At 44.3% G+C, this 17,649-nt stretch overlaps 3 long non-coding RNA genes across 4 annotated transcripts in view; 2 read left to right on the forward strand and 1 right to left on the reverse strand.

Moving 5' to 3' along the window:
- LOC137432616 (uncharacterized) overlaps nt 1-2,540 on the forward strand; it is a 38,922-nt gene extending 36,382 nt beyond the window's left edge. The window contains exon 3 of the long non-coding RNA XR_013624326.1: nt 1,592-2,540. This is a non-coding gene — a long non-coding RNA (uncharacterized LOC137432616). The remainder of the gene's footprint in view (nt 1-1,591) is intronic.
- LOC144893295 (uncharacterized) overlaps nt 1-17,649 on the forward strand; it is a 67,746-nt gene that overhangs the window by 33,595 nt on the left and 16,502 nt on the right. The gene's annotated exons all lie outside the window — the stretch shown is intronic.
- LOC144893294 (uncharacterized) overlaps nt 1-17,649 on the reverse strand; it is an 83,536-nt gene that overhangs the window by 27,024 nt on the left and 38,863 nt on the right. The window contains exon 2 of one of the 2 annotated variants that reach the window (XR_013624328.1): nt 212-353. The exons of the other annotated variant lie outside the window; for it this stretch is intronic. This is a non-coding gene — a long non-coding RNA (uncharacterized LOC144893294). The remainder of the gene's footprint in view (nt 1-211; nt 354-17,649) is intronic. 2 annotated transcript variants of the gene reach the window in all.

Here is a 17,649-nt window from a genome sequence, read left to right on the forward strand (position 1 = left end):
GACATTTTGTGGCAGGGTATGGCATATGGGAAAACGGGGGTGGGGAGGGGGGGGGGGGGAGGGTGGGGTGGAAATGCAATGTCAAAACCTGTCAAACGCACAGATTGAGATTTCAAAATTACATTTCTTAGAAGTACAGTACAGTTAACTTGCATCATGAAAAATGATCATCAACCACGTGCTTGAATAACTTAATGGCCCGAATGCTTACCAAATGAGCTCTTTCATTAGCCAAAAGGATGGAATTATCCATTTATATCTTGAGGAATTGCACCTCGTGCCTTTCCTACAAGTTCCAAAATCATGTCCGATAAAATGAAGGTTCTGCACCACCACCGGCATAAATTGAACGTCTGCATAATACACAAAAATAGATAATTGGGCATAAACGTTATTTGGGATCAAATGCAAAACATCATTTGATAAGGATGTTTTTTTTTCTACACTGGACGAATGGTCATGGTGTAGCTTGTCGCCCTACATACTGTATAATAATGAAGGAAAATCAGAAAAATGGACAAATCAACACAGCATGTCATGCATGTGGGATCAAAAGAAAGCATCGACGTGGAAAAACAGCCAGTTTATTCACATTTATTGGGAAATATTTTGGCCTTTAAAGATTTGTATGACAAAAGAGCCACGTTCAGCTAACATTTCATGTGACACCGGATGCAATCATAATTAATATTCATGAGTCGTGGTTCCTTGCTGGGGTGAAGATGGATACTTCAGGACCAGGAAAGGGCTCCATTAAATGGATAAGGAGATAGCTTTGTCCATGAGTCTTGGTTCCTTGCTGGGATGAAGATGGATGCTTCAGGACCGGGGAAGGCTCTGTTAAGCAAAGCACGGATAAGGAGATGGATTGGTCCATGAGTGAGAGGAGATAAATAGGAGGGTGGAGGAGAGGGAGAGAGAGAGAGAGAGTAGGAGAGAGACAGGAGGGGGTAGAACAGGGAATGTGGGAGAACAATTCCTCACTACATGTCGCTATACTGTAAACTCCGGAAGGGATGGAGTTCAAGGAGTGGGGTGGGAGCGAGAGAAAGAGGGATGGAGGGGGAGAGAGAAGGGAGAGGTAGAGAGAAGGGAGGGGTAGAGAGAGAAGGGTGGGAGCAAGGAGGAGTGGGGGAGTGAAGGGGTGAGGATGTGGGGGAGAGAGAAAGAGGTTGGAGAGAGAGAAGGGGGAAGGAGCAAAGGGGGTGTGGGGGGGGGGGGGGGGGAGAGAGGATGGAGAGGGAGGTGCGAGTGAGGAGGGAAGGAGAGAGTGAGGATGGGTGGGGGGAAAGAAAACATAGCAGATGGGACACATAGTGTAACATCCATCTGAGGGACAGCACACATATTGAGGAATCACCCTGCCTGTGAAACACCAGGATGACAGTTTGTAGCTAGGTCGGGATTCAAACGCAGGCTAGATAGCTTAGAGCAAGTGTGCATACCTCTCGGCCATATTGCCATGGTGTGAGGATTCATTGCTTTGTAGCCACTGAAAACATTTTTCAATTCTTTCTTGAACCCATAGTTCACTTGTCCCATTCCTGCACCAATGCTAATCCTCTAATTTATTTTGCCTTCCTAACTCCAGGGATGTCCTCATGGAGAACTGAGCTGCAGTATTGCCATGGAAGCTTGTGGGGATCGAGGCATGTGGCATGCTCGCCAAGTGGCTTAAGCACTCTAGCAAGCACTCCAACAAAATGGTCCACCCATTGCTTAGCTGAATATGGAGGAGCGTCATCATCTTCTTCTTCTTTGTTTATTTTATGGCATTTTCAGTGCCGCTTGGCCCTATATACACCATGCACCCAGACATAACAGCAATGAACGATGGAGCCTTCAGGTTATCTATAGCTGAGTTTCTTCGTAATGTTTTCCGAGTTTGAAGAAGAGGAAGAATTATCAGAAGCAGAATTTGTCCTTGATGTTTTTCGAGTTTGACATAAAAATCTCTTGTTGAGTTTGAAGAAGATCTGTATATTGCCAAAAAAGTAAGGTGTAATAAAAATTTATATTGTTTTTTTTTTGTCAATATTTTGGCAATCTCATGAGTAGCTAAGTTTCTTCGTTATGGACTCGATGTGACCATCCTCTATGCTTCTGATTCCCATCCACTAGGAAGGTGTGTGGAGTGGGGGAGGAGATGGAAGTGGGAAGTGTGCTAAACAATTTCCACCACATTTACAGACATGACATATAGGTGATCCCTTACATATTGAATGTGATAGCAACTGCACTTTACCTCCCAGATACAAACTAATTATTTAAGATGACTGTCCAACCGTGTACGTATTTTCTTCTTTAAAAAAGTTATTTGTCTTTCTAGATGTCATTCACATTATTTTGGTGACACCTGTATCATAGAGAAATTCCTAAATGATGTTTTACCCTGAAGGTGTGTGTGTTGGAGATGACTCTGTTAGAAGTGTAAACGTGCTGTAGACCATCAATTTGTAATCCCATTTCCTTCTCTTTCTCTGCAGCACACGCTGTTTACCATGAGGGCAACAAAGAAATAAACGCTACAACACAGGTTACATTGATTCTTGTAGTCACACCGAGACCAATACATTTTTCCAGTTGGAATTGCTTATTCCCAAATGCTGTCCAAAGCCAGGCAGATTAGCTCACATTTTTCCACTTCCAGGAATGGTTGGATGGCAAACTTGCAATACGATAACATAGCAATATAATCATGATGACAATGCTAAAACCAGACTGAGATTGCGCATCATTTATAGAAAAGCCAAAAGCGATGAGCAAGTTGATATTTGTTTAGTGCTTCAAATTACAATTCATTGACGCAGATGGGAACCAAACCAGAGTGCACTGCAAGGAATGGGGGGGAAACGGTGAAGTTTAAAACACTAAAAGGAACATCTGTTACTTACTGATGGCATGCTGTGCCTGGGCCATTTTGTGTAAACTGGAACAGAACAAGCATTGTACTGTAGGTACATGCTGCAATGGACTTGTCGAGTGGAATTCTATCAATACAGATGGTAGCTGCTCACCATTAAAATGTGGAAAACAGAGAAAGTCGAACAAGTGAGCATGAAGTTGGACAGTGTAAGAGTTCTGCTCCCCAATACCTCATCTCCCCTTGACACACATTCTTCACCCTCTATATTCTATAAACAGTGGTTACACACATTCACATGACTTTAATATTGCCCTTTCTTTGACTACCATAAACCCATACACTTTTCTCTCGACACATACGACACATACACGTTTTAAAATCCCGATCAAACCTCTGATTCAGTACATCAACTTTTTTTTGAAAGGATGCTTTTCCAGTTTTTTAACGGAAATTTTCATTAAGGTTTTTATTTCAGTTCACAGTTATATAAATTACAATTTTAAAATGCTACATATCGATTGAGGTTTTCTTTTTGTTATTGTTTTTTTAATGGGCGTGTTTACAGGGTTTTTTTTTTTTTAAAATAAATTTTCATTTGGGTTTTTATTTCACAGTTTGCAGTTATATAAATTACAATTTTCAAATGCTAGATATTGATTGAGTTTTTTTTTGTTATTGTTCTTTAATGGACGCATTTACGGGTTTTTTTTCGTAAATTTTCATTGGGGTTTTTATTTCACAGTTTACAGTTATATAAATTACAATTTTCAAATGTTAGATATCGATTGATGTTTTTTGGGGGGGGGGGGGGTAGGGGGTGGGTTTACAGATGCATTTACATTTTTTTTTTAACGTAAAAAACTTTTAACAGATGCGTTTACAGTTTTTTTACGTAAATTTGCATTGACGTTTTACCTCACAGTCTACAGTGATATAAATTACAATTTTCAACTACTAGATATAGATTGAGGTTTCTTGGGGTTTTTATGGACGCATTTACAGTTTTTACGTAAATTTTTCATTTTTTAAATGGACGTGTTTGCTGTTTTTTACATAAATTTTCATCGAGGTTTTTATTTCGCAGTTTACAATTACATAAATTACAATTTTGAAATGCTAGATATCGATTGAGGTTTTTCTTTTAGGGGTGGGGGGAGGTTACAGACGCATTTACAGTTTTTTTTAATGTAAATTTTTCTTTTTTTTAATGGACGTGTTTACAGTTTTTAACGTATTTTTTCATTGCGGTTTTTATTTCACAGTTTACAGTAATATAAATTACAATTTTCAAATGCTAGATATCGATTGAGGTTTTTTTCTTGTTTTTGTTTTTTTTAACGGACGCGTTTAAAGTTTTTTATGTAAATTTTTCATTTATGGATGCTTTTTCTTTTTTTCACTTACGGACATTATTGTCATGTTTCTACACATTTCCATTCACTGCTTTTATCTCCAGAAAGTAAAATTTTCCTATTTAATGATTTGCATTTTACTCAATGCTTATATATATTATTACCGTCCACGCTATTCTATACAGTCCTTCTCTCCAGCAGTCATCACATTTTGATTTTGGTAATGTATTATATTGTTACATTTGAGAGTGAGCCCGAAGGTAGTGATTTCCATTTTAGTTTAAAAAAAAGTGGATCAAGGAAACCTGTAAGCTTTGTTGACTGGGATTTTCAACGAACTCCCCATTAGGAAATATATGGCTGCATGTTCTACAAACAATTTACACGTCTCCATAGAAGTTATTTTTTATCGAGATATAAAGCAAGAACATGCTATATTCTACATATTTCACAGGATAAGAACTTGATAGTCACATTCTGAAATTATGATTCATAGCTACATTACATTAATCCATGTTTATTTATACATTTGATCCAAGGTCTGCCTTTTGACTTGAAGGTAAAAAGCAGAAAAATATATGATTGACAGCTTTAGCCCAGTCGATTTCCTTGTTATCTACGAGCTTTGACTTGCATGTTGACACCGTACCATACTTACATGTTCGACCTTGTACTTACAAGCTCGGCCATGCGGTTACCTATTCGCATTGATATTAACCTCGGCTTCTGTGTTGTATACCTGTCGATTAATCGTTACTGATTTAGAATACATTGAGGATTGATGGAATTTCGCATATTTGTCTTCATTCATGAATTGTTTTCCTGTTTTTTGAGAAGAACATTACCGTTGGTATTCTTGTGGTTCACAGCAGATTTGGGTCGTGCAATGTGGACAGAGAATTACAGTTGCAGGAGAAAGGTCAGCAAATCGATTTTACACTGGAGTAAAATAAATCATTACGGGCGCCACGTTGGCTGATAGCTCACGCAAGGCAGACGGTACATTTGATGAAAGAGAGCCGTCCTCTCTGGGTCACATACTTTATCATCCTGTGGCCAACAAGAATGAAAATGAAAGAATAAAGCAAAGCAGGAAGGAATGAGGTTGATCGTTATGGTAGAGCTTTTGTTGTATACAAAATCTATGCGCAGAGAGGAGTACGGTGAGAGATGATAGAATTGTAACATACTGACAGTGGTGTGATGGGGAAGTAAAATGGACACCAACAGTCAAGGTAGAAGAATGGCCATGAAAAGAGAGAGAGCAAGAGTGGAAGAAAGAGGGAGTCGAGAGAGATATTGAGCTGCAGATGAGAGTTTGTGGATATTGGGACGATTATTAAGATAAGGTAGAAAATAACACAATTTTGGACGGAAGATGAGATGCGATGGTGGTGTACTTCTGTTTAGAAACCCTTGAGAGAAAAATGACTACAATATATTTATTTAGGGAGTTAGTTCCACATGCAAGAGAAAAGATAAATAAAGAAGTGGATGTGAGAAGCGAGCCTGGATTTTAAATAGTTTATAAGTGGGTTACTGGAAGAATGCATCCATTCTGGAAGAGTTGAAGAGGATCTGAAAGAGCATTTGGGGCAAGACCTCAGGAGAGGTGGTTGAAAACAGAGAGGCCACGACCCAGTCTCTATAATAAAAGAGAGCATCAGATGTTGTGCCTCTGCCTATTTCTGGTAGATGACACTGATGCTGAGAACTTTGTAATTCACAACATCCTGGAGTGAGAGTGTCAAAACACCAGGCTTAGGGTAGAGGAAAACCTTGAAGGTTATGAAAAGTTAGGATTTCCCAAGGACTGGTTTGGTACGATGGATCATACACAATCTGCAGCTGGCTATTCTTACTATCTTCATGTATGATCTCTGATCATGCCTGATGATGAGGCCCAGAAGTTTGAGGGAATGCACTTCCTCCTGTGTCTTATCAAGGAAGTATATCAGTGGGTATGCTTAATGATCCTTCAGCAGAGACAAGGTGAGAATGTGAGACTTGCCTGGAGTAAATGGCATGGTCCATGAGTCGGCTCAACCTCTAATCCTTTCCAGAGCTGCCAAGTTGGGTGCAGAGGCTGCTAGTGTATTGTAGGGATTGGGTACTACATGGCGCATTGAGGAATTATCTATGCAGTGGAAAAGAGCCTTTACAAAAACATCAGCAAGGACATTGTATATGATATGAGGAACAAAACATGGCCCACGATGCTGCCTTGCTGGTATTTAAGTCTTCACTGGGATAGCAGTTCAAAGGATGCCATTGAGAGCTATATGCCGATTGTTTGTGTGGAAGATATCAATGATCCAGAAATTAAGGTGGCCTTGAGTGGCACACTCCCACAGGCAAAAGGCTTGGCGAGCAGAAAAGTGTGCCTGGCAGTGTTGGAGACCGATGATACTGTAAGTAGTGTATATATGTTGCTTCTGGGACACTCTCATTTTCCCATTGACTTACATGTTAATTTTTCCCCTCCCTCATTGCCCCTAAACACCTCTATTTCTCTCACCCTGTTCTTTACGAACCTTCTAACCTTTTGACATGTTATCCTTATTCATTAGACCACTTAAACAATGGTCCTTCTGTGTGAACCTGTGATCCTTCTGACCTTATGGACCTTTTAACCTTTTACTCTTAATATCATCTGGTGAATCATCTTTGACCCACTCAAACAACGACCCTACAAATATTTGTTTATGAGTGGGAAATAATTTAATTTTCTTGCCACTCTCTTCACCATCTAATATATTAACAAAAAAGATGTTTGAGTTTGGTTCTTTATTAAGATATTTTAACTGAGCTAAGATAAAATGGTAAACCTCCCTCAATGTTCTTGTTTGAGCGCCTCCAATGCCACACACTTTTTGGTAGGCTCTGTCCACCTTTTGTTAAGCTCCGTCCACTTTTTGGTAAGCCCCGCCCGCTTTTTGCAAAGCCCCGCCCACTTTTGATAAGCCCCGCCCACTTTTGCTAAGCCCCATCCACTTTTGCTAAGCCCCACCCACTTTTGCTAAGCCCCACCCACTTTATAAACTCTTTAGCATTGTATCATTTCCAGGTAATACATTACATCATTTTCAGGGAATTCCCATCACATCATTTCCAGTTAAGACACGCCCAGGGAATTTCCACAGGAAATGACACACCCAGTCCTTATAAAAGGCACCGACCACACAGGCTTTTTCAAACACGCTTTCTGCTTCACTTGAGAATGGACTACTATGCCGAAATGGAATGGGATAACTTTGCTATTCCTTGGAGTCCTACTACCTGTGTAGAACTCAACCTTCAGATTGATGAACTGGACTCGAACCTCTTATCAATGGAGGTAAGTTTGTTTATTTATTTATTTATTAATTTAATTAATTATTTATTTAATTATTTATTTTAATTTTTTTTTTTTTTAGATGAGACTCGTGTAAGAGTTAACAAAGTTTATTTTAATATTCATAGAGCTTGATTTATACAAATAAAAATATTGTATTAAATTAATACATTGTTATTTTCTTTCACAGGAAATTGTATCTGAGATACGAAATGAAAATTCTGCTTTTAACACAACTTGGGATGAAGTTATTTTTTTGTTTGAAGGCATTTTGAACAACCAAGACCCCCAGAACGAGTTCTACCTTGATGACCCAGCCTAAGAGTTATACCTTGGAGAACCACAAAATCCTGAAAAAGAGTTTTACCATGATGATACTTGTTGTGAGTTATCAAAACAAAACCCACTGAACAAGTTCTACCTTGATGAGCCAGAATACAAGTCATACATTGGAGACCCACAAATTTCTGAAAATTGGGAAAGGGGAGTTCTCCCTGATGGTCCGCAGTTATACTATGTGAGACACATCATAGAAACCCTAAAAAATTGGGCAAGGAGAGTTCTCCCTGATGGTCCGCAGTTATACTATGTGAGACACATCATAGAAACCCTAAAAAATTGTGAAATGGGAATTCTCCCTGATGGTCCACAGTTATACTATGTGAGACACATCATAGAAACCCTAAAAAATTGGGCAAGGAGAGTTCTCCCTGATGGTCCGCAGTTATACTATGTGAGACACATCATAGAAACCCTAAAAAATTGGGAAACGGGAATTCTCCCTGATGGTCCGCAGTTATACTATGTGAGACACATCATAGAAACCCCAAAAAATTGGGAAAGGGAAGTTTTCCCTGATGGTCCGCAGTTATACTATGTGAGACTTATCACGGAAACCCCCAATATTTCTGAAAATTGTGGTTCTACCTTGGGGACTTGGAAAGATGGTTATATTTTTGGAGACTCGGAATGGGGGTTTTGTTTTGATGACTCGGAATGTGATACCTATCTTGGAGGCTCAACAGGAATGTGGTTATACCTTGGGAACTTGGAAAGTTGGTTTTATTTTGGAGACTCTACCTGTGGGGTTCCTCTTGGAGACTCTTTGGATTCTAAAGCAATGAACAATGTTCTTTATTTAATGACGCTTGATTTAAGCAATATCAAGAAAGTTCGAGGAAGAAAATGCTGGAAAATTCTTTCTTCCCATTTCTACTTCTTCAAACTTGAAAGCCTTGAAAGACAGAATTGGAGGGAAGAGGAAAAAAAAAAAAAGAAATACGTATTTAAAAAAAAGAAGAAAAGAAAGATTATGTTAGGGTTTGGATGGGATTTTGAATGTGAGGGTTAGGGATGGGGTTGGGTTAGGGATGGGGTTGGGTTAGGGTTGGGATTTTGAATGTGAGGGTTAGGGTTGGGGTTGGGTTAGGGATGGGATTGGGTTAGGGTTGGGATTTTGAATGTGAGGGTTAGGGATGGGTTGGGTTAGGGATGGGGTTGGGTTAGGGTTTGGTTAGGGATGGGGTTGGGTTAGGGATGGGGTTGGGTTAGGGATGGGGTTGGGTTAGGGATGGGGTTGGGTTAGGGATGGGGTTGGGTTAGGGATGGGGTTGGGTTAGGGATGGGTTGGGTTAGGGATGGGGTTGGGTTAGGGATGGGTTTGGGTTAGGGATGGGTTTGGGTTAGGGATGGGGTTGGGTTAGGGATGGGGTTGGGTTAGGGTTTGTATATTATTATGACTCACTCACACATACACACACACACAAAAGTTAAGCCCCATCTGGAAAGTTGAGGGATTCTGTGTTTGGGGTTCACAGATTTAAAAACGTATCCCCATTATACACACACAAAAGTTAAGCCCCAACTAAAAAGTTGTGGGATTCTGTGTTTGGGGTTCACAGATTTAAAAACGTATCCCCATTATATTGTTACTGATCGCGGATTAAGATGTTATTTACCGAGCGGTGGTATTGCCGCGACCGTTACAGGATCCCTGACTCACCCGATTCACCCAGAACTTTGGCCGGATCGCACCGCAGCTGCTCAATGAGGGGAAAAGACTAAAACGACGAATGCAAAGAGGAAAAGGAATAAAACGAATAGACGGACAGAAGAGTAATTGGATTTATTATTTACACAAGCAAAAAGGAGCAATCAAGGTTTATTTACAACACATAAGACGCAGGTGACACAGTGCAAATTTTAGCTTACCTACAGACTTAATTAAATACCCAGGGACAGAACAAACAAAACAAACTCACGTACACAAGAAGGATGGAAAGGCAGGAGGTGGATGGCTGGAGGGAGAGGGAGGTCCAAGGGGGTCCTGCAGCTCAACCGGCGCGTTTAGCAGCCGCCGTTCCTTTTCGGCCCTGCTCCAAACCGCCGTTCAGGCCCCCTTTGGCTGTTGGGTGTTCTTGCTGCTGCGGCCTCCGCTGCGTTCCCAGGACTTGTCTGACTCGTTGGTCCACACCCTCAACTCTTTCTTGGTCCCTCACTCTTTACCACCGACTCCTCACCGCAACCAACGCAACCACTTGACCACCACCTCTACTGACTGACTCTTCACCACTCTCCACTTGACGACCGACTCTCAACCAACTCAGACCAACTCTTTGTGACCAACTCTTTGTGACCAACTCTTCACGGACCCTCTACTGGTAACCGACTCTCAACCAACTCCGACCAACTCAAGTTGCTTCCTGCGTGCGCGCCTTTATAACGCCTCCGGCGATTAAACCGCCGGCCTTTTTGGACACGCCCATCGGGGTGCTCACCTCGGCCCTGGTTGGTCACGCGACCCTCTGGCTCCGCCCTTGATGATGACGGGCGGGCACGCCTTTCTTCTCTGATTCGAGCACATGGTCAATGGTGGTTTGGGAGGGGAGGTAATATGGGCAATCGAGGCTCGGCAATGATGAGAGGGGATGTGAAGGAAATGGGGATTTTGGGGATGGGAATGAAAGGGGATCTATTCTCTTTCACTGGTGCAATGGAGTACTTCAATTAATGGGAGACACAGCCTTACCCTAAAACACAGAATAAGAGATAACTATCAACAGGGGTATTCTATTACTTGGCTGACGTGTATGCTTGTGGACTAATTATGGGATGCCCTTTCACCTTTACACAGCTCCGGAGGTAGGGGGGCGCAGAATAAACAATAATAATAATAGTACAGCACACAATCAAAAAATATACAGTCCTTTTCTCCGCAACACTGCACCCTCCTCCTCTTAGGCACGTCCCGGGCCTACAACTTGTATTTTTAGTGTGACACGTAGGTGTAGTTCCCGCTACTTTTAACCTGACCCTGAGTGCGACAGTTTTAAAACATAAATAAATGTGTCCCGCTGCTCCATTGCACCCTGCCTAACAGACTTACGCCCACAGTTAACCGAATTGCGGAATGGTCTTCAAACTATACACTGACGGTGGGATGCATTATTTACAATGACGCTATTTTTATTTACAAAACTAACCCAGGACCTGTGATTGTTCTTTCTGGGGGGGAGACAGTCTGCTCTGCATCGACGCACCATGAAAGCACCCAAAAACGCACCAATACAAGCACCCTCAAGCACCAATCGGTGCAGTCACCATTGTTCATCAATAAAAATAAACCAACAACCCCTAACCCTGCAGGTGATCTCTTGCTCTTCGGCTCCCTCTGCTGGTTATTATTATTTCTTCCAGTTGTTGTCTTTTCCTTCATGTTCTTACTGGCGGCCTATTTGAACTGAAAAATGCACCCAATGTGTCCTTTTTATTTGATTTTATTTATAGCCCACAGGGCCGACTAGTGTGGTTCACCTGTGGGGCATCGGTGCCCTGTGGCCAAGGTCCGCCAGCAAGATTTCGGGCCCTCATGGCCGGTTCCAGCAGAGGGGCCATGCCCCAACCCATGGGGTCCATAAGTGGTGCTCGGCCACAGACATGTGGTCCATAATGTGGTGCATCGATGCAGACAGCTGGTTCTGGGAATTTCGGGCGCACAATGGCCGACCCACGCACGCTCCCCTCGGCACCCAGTGGCGCACAGGTCATGTGGGAGACAAAAGGGGAAAGACAATTGAGCGAGGGGTAAGGTCACAAGGGTATACATCAATAAGGCAATGCAAGGCGAAATGCGTACGGAGAGCGAAATGAGAAAGCTCGTCCCTACCGTACGTCACCCCCCTGTCACCTACACTACCCTTGCCCTTACCCCATATTTACAAAATCTACCCATTTACAAATTCGTCACTACTGTCACATCTTCCCCATATTTCCCCTATACCAAATTCGTCTCCACAATCCCTCTACTTCAAAATTTGCCATCACCAAATTTATCATCAATCCTCATAAGGAGGAAGAGATGGAACACAAAGCACAATGTCACACCCACGTCATGATGCGTCTCACAATCCAAACATTTGCACAGTAAAAAATAATCAAAACATGGCATGGTGTGGAGTACCTGTCACCTCAGGTGAGTGGATGCAGATGGTGTGAGGAGATCCTTCTTCCTAACTATCCTCTAAATGACTTTAACACACTTTACACTACCTGGGGTCTTTCCCTGCCAATCCATTGGCCAACTTACACTATGGGTTCTAAAAACCAATTCCCATTGACCAAACTGTGGTGCTTCTCAATTTGGGGTCTCACTCCCCCGATTCATCTCCCGGTGCCTTCGCACAATTTCTGGGCTGCGACGTGTAGCTCTCCCAGCAGGTCTACCCACCTGCACACCTCCACCACTGCAGTTGCCACCCGAGCTTACCTAGCTCCTCACCCTAACCTAACTAACTGGGGAAGGCCCTCTCCTGGCTCTGTCACCCCTTGGTGCCCTCTGGCACTGGGCTACCCGGGTCCGTCCTCCGGATCCTCGGGCCCCATCCACAACTACCGGCTCCCAGAGCCCACCTGCGGCCTCACCTGGCCGACATCCTCACAGTGGTGGAGTGCCCAAACCAACTACACACACTAACAGGCTACACGCCCAGCCATTTCCACAACACTAATGCACCCATCCAAAGACCATTCTTTCACCCGCACCACAGATGCCAATATCCAACCACAATTTACCTGTACCCTCTACCTAACACTTACACTACCCGCCCCGGGTATCCGTGATGGGGGTCCACTCTTCCCCCATTCACACCTTCGCACCATCCACTCCACTCCACAATTTCCACCATACTCACTCCACGACCATCCATTCCAATACTCCATTTATTCCACACAGCCACATACACCTGTTGTTGCACACCTGTGCAATCACCTGGTGCCACATGCACCCTCCTCCTCTTCCTGGACCAGTTGGTCAACACAACACACATCACCATTACTCACTCATACACTGCTCCACACACCTGTTCAATTCTCAAACACACGGCATCATCTCAGCTAACTACTCCCCTCTGAAACTTGCGCTTCCCAGTCGTCCCTTTAAACTATTGCGCTCCCACGTCATTATAATCCACGCTAATCTACCTGCGTCCCCACTACAGGTATCAGTCACTAACTAAACTTAACGTTACCTAATGTCATCTTCGCTAGATCCCTATCAATATAACCTAACCCACCCGGGCTAGTTTTCACTGCCATACACCCCATAAGCTATTGCGCATTTGCCCCACCTGTGAGGGCTGGTGGATTTGCCATCCCACCACATCGGGGGTCTCTCACTATAAATTTTGCTCGTCCAAATTCCAACCAATTCAAAAATTTTCCATTTACTGCCAATTCTACCCACTATTATAAATTTCATATCAAATCACGATCACTATCACTATCACCCGTCTACTTATTACATCCTCTCGGTGCGCCAATTCCCTTCTAAAGCTCGGCTTCGTACAGCCGAGCCATGAACGCGGGTTTTTTTGTGCCGGCTCCTGGATGCGTCCGGCACTCGGTGCAGGGACGGGGGCTTACCCGGGCCGAGATCCCACGCACCACCTCGGCGTGGAGCCATCCAATGTCCCGATCTCGACCTGCCGGCACGTCTCAATAGAAAGTGGTCGCCATGACGACCCTTCCTATCGGGCTGCCCGCTCCGCCTAGTGGAGCACGGACGCGGCCGTTCCAAGCGAGGCCCAGCGTGGATCGCGCACGGCGGTCCTTTCGAACCTGCCGTGGCTCGGATCCCCGCTGGTTCTCGCGGCACGCGAAGCCCGGCACGCACCGAGGGCCCGATTCGGCTATAAGTCGTTCTAACCTCTAACCCGGTTACCGTCGATGCTTCACCTGCATGCTCACAAGCATACGCTACCCCTTTCTTGCTCATACATGCAGCCGTTTCCATGCTCCTCGTCGTACCTTTTCTTACACACCTCGGTACACTCATTCCGCTCACCGACTTGGTCACACACCTGACCACCGAACACCTTGGCACACATTCGTCGCTCGCACACCTCACCAACACACCTCTTCGCGCCCCTTTCTCGGTCACCTCCTTTGTGACAATCACAGGTGTGCTCTCACCCGCACACCCAACCACGTGCCTCACTACCAATTCCAGCGTGCATTCCCACTCACGCTCTACCATTCCAGGTGTGCATCCTTCCATTCCAGGTGTACATCCTCGCTCACCTGTCACAACCAACTCACGCTCCGTGTCACTCTCACTACTCTCACCTCCATTCTTGACAGCGCACTCACCCTTACTCTCGACAGCACACTCTTTCCTCATGCCCCCGTCCGTTACACACCTTTCTCGCGCACACTCTCCCGTTACATCCTCTGTAACACTCACCACCCCGCGCTTCCATGTACCCCCTCGCACACGCGCTTCGACCAACTCACTCTTGACGGCACACTCACTCCTCGGCGTGCACTTTTTCCTCACACACCCCATGGTCGGACATTCTCGCACACCTCTTTTTTCGCACACCAGACCTGTCGCACACTTCACCAACGGCCTTTCACGAACACCCGGGTCTAAACCAATCCCCAAGCCGACTGAAGCTTTCCTCACATCATATACATTGCCACTCACCTCCGTACCTCGTCTCCGCACCTCCTTTGCCACCTGCAAACTCTTTATTTGGTTAGTGAGCATCACATCATGAGTTGAGCACCGACCTTGCACATATTCCATCACCTCCTCCTGGATTTCTCTCTTAGTTTCTGTCCGTCTCTTCTTAATTTCACTCACCTCTTCTTCCACTTCCTCTAATTTTTGTTTAACCTCTTTTATTTCTCGGTGCGTCTCCTCAAGTTCGTCCTCTAAGGCTACCGTGACCGTCTCTATGTGCATCCTCACCTCTCGGTCCTTTGTCTCCATTATCTCTGTCACCTCGTCCACCCTCATTGTCAGTTCCTCACGTACCATCTGACATTGCCTCTGTGTCGCTATTAATTCGTTTTTAATTTCTTTTTGTGTCGCCTTTAACCCTCCTAGTACCGCAGTGTTCTTTTGAACCTGCTCCACTAGTTCTTTTTGTCCCTCCGTCAGCTGTTCCACCTCCTCCGTCAGATCTTCTATTCCCCCTTGTAACTTTGCCGTATTATTTCTCACCTCTTTCTCCATACGCTTCTCACCTCGCTTTACCTCCTCGCGTAGCCCCGAAACCTCCTCACTTACCCCTCGTCGTATTTCCTCTTTCATCTCCCCCATCTCTTTTGTAGATGCCACCCTCATCTGTCCCAATTCATCCCTCTGAGCATCCAGTTTGGTTTCTACCCCGATTTTTACCTCCTCTATCTGCTCTCCCATTTGTTTAATTTCTCGGGCGGATTGCTCCCCTAGCTCCCGCAATTTGTCCTCCATCCTATTTTCTAGCCCCATTAACCCATGTCTCACCTCTTTTATCCCGTTGTCTAACCCCTCAAAATTATTGTCTAACTTCCCAAATTTCTTGTCTAACTCCTCAAAATTATTGTCTAACTTCCCAAATTTCTTGTCTAACTCCTCAAAATTATTGTCTAACTTCCCAAATTTCTTGTCTAACCCCTCAACGGTACCCCTCGCTTCGTCCCTCATTACCCCCATTTTTGCTTCCAATCGCTCACCCTGAGCCTCCATACTGTTTTTCAAACCTCCAATTTGGTCTCCCATTTGTCCCATAAGGGCCCTCATTTGCAGGAAGAAAAGGTTCGAATCCACCAGCGGCGCTGCTACGGTCGCGGGCGGCGTGGCCATGTGCGAGGCGCCATTTTGCGCGCCTGATACTCCCTCAACCGCCTCCTCATTGCTCCCCTCCATTTGATCCTGGGTTACTCCTAACCCCTCTATCTCTCCCACCGGCATCCCGTCGCCTTGACCAGCCATGGCGCGATTTCAAAATTCGGGTTTTTCTTTTAAAAAAACAAATTTCGGCAGCTCGTAATTTTGACCAAATTTTTTTTTTCTCTCTTCGTTTTAAAAATTTGGTTCGGGCCTCGAATCTCACTCCCAGACACCAATTGTTACTGATCGCGGATTAAGATGTTATTTACCGAGCGGTGGTATTGCCGCAACCGTTACAGGATCCCTGACTCACCCGATTCACCCAGAACTTTGGCCGGATCGCACCGCAGCTGCTCAATGAGGGGAAAAGACTAAAACGACGAATGCAAAGAGGAAAAGGAATAAAACGAATAGACGGACAGAAGAGTAATTGGATTTATTATTTACACAAGCAAAAAGAAGCAATCAAGGTTTATTTACAACACATAAGACGCAGGTGACACAGTGCAAATTTTAGCTTACCTACAGACTTAATTAAATACCCAGGGACAGAACAAACAAAACAAACTCACGTACACAAGAAGGATGGAAAGGCAGGAGGTGGATGGCTGGAGGGAGAGGGAGGTCCAAGGGGGTCCTGCAGCTCAACCGGCGCGTTTAGCAGCCGCCGTTCCTTTTCGGCCCTGCTCCAAACCGCCGTTCAGGCCCCCTTTGGCTGTTGGGTGTTCTTGCTGCTGCGGCCTCCGCTGCGTTCCCAGGACTTGTCTGACTCGTTGGTCCACACCCTCAACTCTTTCTTGGTCCCTCACTCTTTACCACCGACTCCTCACCGCAACCAACGCAACCACTTGACCACCACCTCTACTGACTGACTCTTCACCACTCTCCACTTGACGACCGACTCTCAACCAACTCAGACCAACTCTTTGTGACCAACTCTTTTTGACCAACTCTTCACGGACCCTCTACTGGCAACCGACTCTCAACCAACTCCGACCAACTCAAGTTGCTTCCTGCGTGCGCGCCTTTATAACGCCTCCGGCGATTAAACCGCCGGCCTTTTTGGACACGCCCATCGGGGTGCTCACCTCGGCCCTGGTTGGTCGCGCGACCCTCTGGCTCCGCCCTTGATGATGACGGGCGGGCACGCCTTTCTTCTCCGATTCGAGCACATGGTCAATGGTGGTTTGGGAGGGGAGGTAATATGGGCAATCGAGGCTCGGCAATGACGAGAGGGGATGTGAAGGAAATGGGGATTTTGGGGATGGGAATGAAAGGGGATCTATTCTCTTTCACTGGTGCAATGGAGTACTTCAATTAATGGGAGACACAGCCTTACCCTAAAACACAGAATAAGAGATAACTATCAACAGGGGTATTCTATTACTTGGCTGACGTGTATGCTTGTGGACTAATTATGGGATGCCCTTTCACCTTTACACAGCTCTGGAGGTAGGGGGGCGCAGAATAAACAATAATAATAATAGTACAGCACACAATCAAAAAATATACAGTCCTCATCTCCGCAACAATATTTTATTTATTTATTTATTATTTTCAAGGGTATTAGCTGCTTACTTGTGTTTTTTGTAATTCTTGCGAGTAAAATGAACCCAAGATTTCTTCTCCATTTAAATCATATAATTTGTAGGTCCAAGGGACTGTATCCATTACATCAATGATTTTAAATAATTCACGAGTCCATTTTTGTGTATAACCTTTCTCAAAATGACTTTTCCATTTGTATAATCTTACAATATCACCAACTTTAAACTTGGGCTTTCTCAAATTAATCTCCTTTTCATATTCTAATTTTGTAAATGTTTCCGATGGTTTTGATTTTGTTGATGAATGAACTGTATTATTGTAATTATCTACAATATCCTGAATTAAATACACCCATTTTTGAGAAACGAGTTGTGTGAATTTTTTATATAGTCTC

The sequence above is a fragment of the Myxine glutinosa genome, chromosome 8 (assembly GCF_964187855.1).
Source record: "Myxine glutinosa chromosome 8, kmMyxGlut1.1, whole genome shotgun sequence".
Lineage (NCBI taxonomy): Eukaryota > Metazoa > Chordata > Myxini > Myxiniformes > Myxinidae > Myxine > Myxine glutinosa.